This window comes from Barbus barbus, assembly GCF_936440315.1.
Source record: "Barbus barbus genome assembly, chromosome: 14".
Lineage (NCBI taxonomy): Eukaryota > Metazoa > Chordata > Actinopteri > Cypriniformes > Cyprinidae > Barbus > Barbus barbus.
The window spans coordinates 23,403,228-23,411,643 of record NC_136742.1 but is presented as its reverse complement, the minus strand read 5'-3'; positions in this window follow the sequence as shown (position 1 = coordinate 23,411,643).

The following is an 8,416-nucleotide window of genomic DNA, read 5'->3' as shown; positions in this document are numbered from 1 at the left end:
AATTTCTGCAGAATACATATTTGTAAGATTGTTTTTGTCCATACAGTGGGGTCCAAAATGGAATGAAATGAAGGTGAGTAAATAATGACAGAATTTACAGAATCATTGTTGAGTGAACTGTCCTTTTAATGTGAAAGTTTCTGGAATGACCTGTGTAGATGGAGGCAAAAATCAGCAGCTCTTTGCTTTTTGCCAGCCTGCATCTCGGAAGAATTTTGGCTAATGTTCTAATAATCACAGATTAAAAGTATTTAGTATAAATATTTCATCAAACTCTGATTGTCCTAATCAACAGTGTAAAGGTGTAATCAAAGTAATTATATCCTTATCTCATGCATCAACAAACTGTTCTTGTGCTTGCCATGTTTCCAATGGTTCAGATGTAGATTCAAATGGATTCTAGGTCAGTTATTGCAATGTATGCCTCAACATAGACCGCCTGGCAAAAAAAGTGGAATTTGAACCCAAAAATGTAAAAAAAAAATACTTCTAGCTTTTGTCCTGCTGAGTATACTGTACACATTTCATGATCATTGGACTGTGCAAAATGCATGTGGTAGCCAGAGCCTTACTGATCCAGTCAAACAGCTGGGTTCATTGTAGAGTCATTCCAAAGGCAGAGGGCCTCTCACAGGGGAAGGTTTCGTTGACTAGAGTTTACTTGAGAGGTTGAGATACATGGGCCAAATGTTTGCTACAGAAAAGTCCATTAGAAACGTTAAAACGCTTCATGTACAATGATGGTCTTAAGTTTTCATTGACTGTTTAAATGTGACAGGTATTAGGCACTTCAAGATAATGGCCACCATGTTTAGATGCAGAATTCCAAACCCAGCAGATTTCATAAATATAAGCCTATCAAACTTTTATGTACATTGTGTCTAATATCGATGGCATCCCCATATTTTGTAAGAGCTGTTGTGTTGGAAGAGGGCATGAAAATTAAATATACGAAGACAAGAGATGCATAATGAAAATGATGAAAAATCATATACTTCCCAAAATAACTGTGTATGCATGTATTGTACGTATGCATGTATTTGGTTAGTGTGTGTATATTTTCCTGACTTTTTGAGAGCTGTAGATGCTGGAGTGGACACTTTGTTTTAATGCATACTTGATACCATCTTCAGAAATTTGTGTTTTACCTTTTTCTGGTGTGCTTTAAGCCAATATGAAAAATTATGAATTGTAAAATAAATGTATAGAATTTTCTAATTTTTTAAAGAAATTAGAGGTGGAAACTTTTTTTTTTTAAGATAAAGGTCATGTTATTATAAAAAGCAAAAAAGAACAAAAAAAAGGAATAAAATAAATTCTAAACTCAGTAGGCCAGTAATAACGTATGGAATGTTATTTGCATCCTCACAGGTCAGTTCTTGCCACACTCCACTATGTTTGATCTTTTGTTGTTACTTAAACTAGTAGCCTACATGAAAAACCACAATGTAATTTTGCAGGAGACAACATCTCTCCTGACATAATCCATTTCTTTATAGGTGGCCAAAACTGAATCTTAATTAGAACTCTTAATTATAATGCAATGTGTAGACATAGGTATAGAGAGATTGTAAGAAATTTGCTAAATATATTGCTAAAGCTATTAAAACGCCAAATAACTATGTTGAAAATTCAGGACACTTAATTAAGTTCTAATTATATAACCCAACTCTGTGTATATTCGTCTACTAAACTGCTGGTCATATCTAGAGTTAAGGCTGTATAAATGAAAATCTGCATACTGTTCTTTTTGTTTTGATGCATGTTCTTGGATCAGACCATAAATCACTTAGTCGACATTCTTATTATCTGCTTTATTTAACTTCAAAGTGGACCACAAATCAAAGTCAACACAAAGTCACCACCGTTTTCAGTGAAACTTCAGGCACGCAGCTACGTATTCAGAGGGTCATAAATCAAATATGCACTTTTGGGCTCAAATCACTTTGACAACAAGCATATCATATAAGATTTCAAGAGCTAAGACTGTGAATCATTGCTAAAATTAATAGTCATTTTCTTTACAGGGACTAATTTTGCTGTACCCCATTTTCTGCAAATGCAATGTCAGAGGTCAAACAACAAACAGACACTTTTACCGTTTTACTGCTCTGTGGAGGAATAGCTCACTCAACACTAATATTTCTAATATTTAAAAGCTCATAAAAAATCAGGTCAACTTCTGATTATTTAATTAATAGCTGCATTAGGTAAAAAATAAAAGAACATTTGAACAGCTTTAATTTAATAATCTTCAAATTCCTAAACACAGGTGACTACACACTGACCATTTATTACACAAGCAGTGAATACTGTATATCACTGTTATTTTGTTTTTAAACGCTTGTCCTAATTAGTCAATGTTTTGTCATGGGATTTGCTATTTAGAATGCAGATAAAAGTGTTAACATCATTTGCTTTCCGTAATTTCAACTGTATTTTACATTGCCAAGGAAAAAACTCACCGCAATACACAGAGGCACCTTTTTAATACAGAAAAACATACATTATTGTGCATTCAAGGTGATGATAAAACTCTGGATATCAGTCAGCTCTTTAGTACACACCAGCATGTAGTATTTTCCATGATCAGGTCATTAATATTACAGAGCAATAATAAGACAAAAAGTGCAAACCTGTATGCTGTTGTTGTTTTCCCTCTGGTGCAAGGCTTTTTCAGACTCTGCCAGGGTCCAAAATTAACACTTTCATAATTAAATTCAGTGCAATTCTGTAAGGTGATCTCGAGCTTGGAAAAGGCACTATATCAGTATTATTTCCCCCCTCTTAGAAAATGCAAGTAAAAAGCATGCTTTGATGACTCAATAAAACAGTTACTTCAACAAAGTACATGTACATTTTTTTCTCCTATATGTGAAATATTCTTCACAGTTAAGTCACAAAAAATACAAATCTGAGGAAAATAGCAACAATTAATCTTCATATATTTGTAAAATACCCTGATAATTATTGCCATTGGGATTTTTTAAACAATAAATATAATGTAAAACTTGGTAGTATATTTGTGATATGCTGTTCTTAAAAAATAGATAAGTTACAAAAAAATAAAAAAATTATGTAAAACAGGTTACAAATATTTATGACTGATGCATTTTCTCAATGCATTGGCAAATGTAACAAAACGTTAATTTTGGATCCTGGCCATAGCAATGATATATACGTTTTCCAAGTCCATATTTTAGTCAGGTTAATCAAAACAAATTAGCTAAAACCATAACGCTATAAATCTAAATCAGACATCTTAGACAGACGTTGGTCTTACAATGTTGAATGGTTTAACAAGTTTTTGATTTGGGTGAGGCTACATGATTTGTGACCTCAAGTCACATAATGAGCCCAAAACGTTCATGTCTTGTGTTGTATAAACCAACAATGAGAAGAGAAGGCAGCTTCTGTATTTTCTCTAGCGAGCTAAAAGTTGTTCACCGCTGTATAAAGTCTACTGTGTTGTTTCTACAAACCATCATCCAGCATAATAAGTGTCAGAAAAGGTTTTAAAATATTTTTTAAAGTTGTTGCTAATTAGGAGTGACTTATTGTCAGTGATCTGATTTGGTGTCTACTATTAGGAAATTAGACTTGACAATGCAGATTAACTGGTGTTTAAGATAATATTCTGTTCTTTATGTTTAGTCATTTTGGCATTTATTTCTTTTGTGTTGAAGCTAATGGTAATGAAGCACTCACTGAAGATGTGTGATTGTTATGCGAGTGCTCATCAGCTAGACAAGAATTAGACTGCCATGGATTGTGTCATATCAAAGCTTTTAAAATGTTAGCTTTTGCAATCAAAGGCCCACAAGTTCATAAAATATGAGACAGTTCAAAGTGCTAAATATATTTTAATGTGACCATTTGTTGTTGCCAGCAGTGAATCTTAATAAGCAGCTTATACATGATGTACTGTAAAATGTAATGTGAGTTTTCAGTGGTACATCTAATGCAATTAGTATATACCTAAACAGTAAATAACAATAAATAACTACATAATATTTAATTACTAAAGATTTAAAGGCTTTTTTAACAGATAAAAAAGTAATCTGTGAGGTTTAGTTTGTCTGTTTAGTATCTATGTTAGTTCTTAAAATGAAAAAAAGAAAGATTCATAAATCACTACAAGTCAAGTCAATACAAGTATGGACAAAATGAGTCAAATCTATTTATGAGCCCAAATATGTGCAATTTCAAAACATTATAGGGATGTGCAATGGTATTAAAGTAACATAGTAGTCTACTGTATTTTAGTCCTTAGGATCATCTCAAAGACACAAACTAAGTGAGATCTTTATGTAAAATAGAAGTGTAACATTTTCACAATGGCACTAAGATGAACAACATCACAAGAGAACTTATGGTTAAGATGCTATGTATGCAAAGATGCTCTCTATGTGGTTTTTATTAACACATTAGTCCTGAAGCATGAAGGTTTAGTTCCTATGCTTGTGTATAACACTGTGACGCTCATTCAAAGTTTACTTTTATGGACATGCTTGCATTGGAATGGGAGGGAAGCCATTGGTGTGACGTAAACGGGACATTTGATTCTGAACCCATTTCTAAAGAACAAAACACATTAGTAATGAAACTGTGATGCTCACAATGGCTTAAAGCTAGACAATGTCATGGTTGTGTGGCCTAAAACCCCTGTTATGTAATTCCTAGTCTGTGTGTTTACTTGTGTGTATCTGAATTGTGTTCATGTAGCCCCATTTCCTCCTTACTTATTCTCAACGCTTTGCTTTCAGCAGCTCCAGCGCTTAATTCAATGAACTGCCACAAATTGGTTACATAACCTATCTACAGTGATTCTATATTCTTACTTACTTGATTACTTCTGTGCTTTGTTCAAAGAGTGTGAATAGCCCTGAAAACAGGCCCAAAGTTCAAGTCTCTCATGCAGATCAAATCTTTTCAAACGGGCAAAAGAAAGAAGAGTGAGCGAGCCGCAAGATTGAAGTTACATGCTGATACGTGTCTGTATGTGCAGTTGTACACTTGTTGGGTGTCTTGAAATTTTTGAGGTCACTGTGAAGTGGATATGTCAGACTTAAAAACATGACGTTTTAAAAACAAACGTGAGCATAGCGTTAAATGAATATGTCTTCCATTAATATGGTGTTCAGTTTGTGACACGCACCAGAACACGGTTTCATTTGAGTTTCGTCACAATTCAAGGCAGCGAGTAACGTGAACTGAATCGATCAACCAAAAATAGAAAACATAGTAAAGTGATCATTTAAAGGAATGTCTTTAAGTCTGAATTTATAAGATGTATACATTTGAATGCTCTGAATATTTTCATTGTAAACTATTTTTTACTGCCTGCTATGTTGAAGCTATAAATATTATGCTGATGTACATTTTTATATGGAAACATGGAAATATGGATTTTTTTCATTAAAGCCTTTGTCTATGAAACTTCATGGCATTATGACTGGGAGCCCTTTGTGTATATTGCTTACCGGGTGGGTGGATCGGCTGTCTTTCTCTCTGGCACAAAATAAGCATCTTTCTTCTCCGATGACAGTGATGAACGAGAATCCTAGTATTTACCATTAGTGTGAATCAAAATTATTTTGTAAGTGTCATCCATAATGTAACAGATTTTGTCTTTATAGATTACATTAATTATTAAGACATGTATTCTAACAAGATTTATAATAACAGAGAGTGACACCACGAGGTCCGTTTGCATGCTTGTCAGCTACAGTATTTTACCCAAGAAGGTCTATAAGACCATTTCTCCAGTTCTCCAATTTTCCTGTTAACTCATTCGCTCAGATGGTGAAGAATCCTTGAATACTGAAAACATTTTTGAAAGCCTAATCTCACTCAAATTGTACAAGAAACCACATGCACACACGTTTTTTTTTCTTATGACACGTTACGTGTATGACACGTAAATCACGTTCTGACATCCATACCAACACACAATTATAGCTGCATAATTTATCCAAATGGCTCTATAATATGCAGAAGCAGAAAACAGGAATAAAGCGAGTATTTGCTTTATAGGCCCAACCTGAAAAAATTGGGACCATCTGGTAAATAATATTTAAAAATTATAATTTTGAAGCCTTGCCAACAGAATGAAAGCCTATTAACAAAAAATGCATAATTTTAGTTAAACGGCACTGCGACAAAAGGTCCTGAGAGGAACTATTTTTTGTATCTAGTGCAAAATAGATTTATTAATGGAAATGGGGGTGAAATAGTAAAATTCCAACAAAAATACACACCTGTGCCAAAATTTATGCAGCTGCCAATAACACAAGCAAAATGATAAAAAAAAAAAAAATACTGAAAAGGACAAAAATGTCCAACAGGTCGCACAAGGGTTAAATAATAATTAGAGTTAGAGTACCACGACGCATGTTGGTGATTTTCTCTACTCATAAAAAGTCACAGCACATGCGTGTTCTGTGTCAGCAGCATCACACGCATATGTCATGATACTCTCATTAGGGTGACGCTGAGGAGAAGAATAATTGAATAAAGTCGTTATTTTCATGATCTTTGCGCACAAAAAGTATTCTCATATCTTCGTAAAATTACGGTTGAACCACTTTAACAATGTTCTTACTACCTTTCTGGGCCTTGAATGTGGTAGTACCTTTGCTGTCTATGGAGGGTCAGAGAGCTCTCAGATTTCATCAAAGATATCGTAATTTATGTTCTGAAGATGAACAAAGGTCTTACGGGTTTGAAATGACATGAGGGTGAGTAATTAATGACAGATCTTTCCGTTTTGGGTGAACTATCCCTTTAAATTTTACCAAGCTGATTACTCACTAAAAACTCCCACAGATCCTGTTTTCAGGCCAGTTCAAGTCTTATTTTGACATAAAGTAGTTATCTAAGTGTGTGAGTTGTTTATTTACTTTATTTAATTACTCTTCCCATTAACACCATAACATTGTTCATTCAGACTGATTCACGAATGTGAATGATTCAAACTCAAACTTCAAAATTCAGACAGGTTGAGAAGTATCAAGCTATATTTCCATCCTGTTTATATGCGCATTCTGAAGTATCGCACCAGAACCCCGAGTGATGGAAACGCCAAATTTCAAATAAAAATCCCTTAATTCGCAAAAACGTTTTTACGCACGCTTGAGGTGGTTTTTGTCTTGTGCGAAAAAGGGTTAATGCGAATAATGGGAATAAACGTATAATGGGAATAATGCAGATAAACGTATTTGGCAAGTAAATTCCTCCATGCGCATCAAAAAAGTCATGAGACTTTGACCTATGGGACGGCAAAATCTGACTAACCAGAGGACCGATCTTAATCTTACATGTTGTTATAATCATTTCGAAATGCCCGAGCAAAGTCTGTCATCAAAGTATTTCTATATAATTGCCTCCCAGAACTGTCACACGACTGTGTTCCCAAACAGCAGGCATCCACCTCAGAAAGCAACGACCCATTTATTTTGTTTCGTCTGCTTGCTCTGAGGCGCAATATATGAAAATTATTATATTCGGTGGCTTTTCCTACTTTCTACCAGGAAGTTACGATTTTGTTCTCTTTGACTCGTTGGATGGAAACAGTGCTTATTGGCAAATGTTTTATGCAATATTTCAGTTTTGCGCATAAGTTAAATTCGCAACTTTGGATGGAAACCCGGCTTCAGACACCAATTGCTCTGATTCAAAACAGCCAAAAACGTCACACAGGCCCTGTCGCAAACAGCACATTTGCACTTGTAAGATTTCTAACGTTACCCTGTACTTAAAACAGCGACATGATTTTTAAAATAGCGAAGCTAATGCTGACAGATGTACTTAGCCTATCCACCTTATTTTTCAACACGAAAGTAAGCCGTTTCTGTGAATGTGTGAGACTTTCGGTTCATTAGCCACTATAGGGAAATAAAGAGAAGAATAACAATGTGCAGTAAATGGTAAAACTGCACAACAGACCAGTGGGTTCAAACGAGCTGTTTTGTACCGCTGAAAATGGCTGGACGCGAATGACACCGGAAGCCAGACACTAAATTTACAAATGGCTGCGACTGCTCTTACAGGAAAAAATAAGGGTGGATATAAACACGCTTCGCTACTTGTATCGAATCTGCTGTATTTTTGCATTGAAAAAGGTAAATGTCTATGCTTTAGGTAAGGACATACTGTTGTTCCAAGAGTGAGTAAAAAATGACTGGAAAACTGGAGACTACTGTTTGCTTCAAATTCATAAGTGGTTTGATGGCACCAATTTCTGCACTCTTTATTTTATTTTTTTGCTGTTTTAAAAATAGTTAATTGAAACATTTCCTCCCTGTTGGGTTGCTAACCCTTGGCATTGTCTGTCAACACTTTCTTGTTAAACAGCCTATACTTAATTTGACTGGAAATACTGATTATCTATATATATATATATATATATATATAT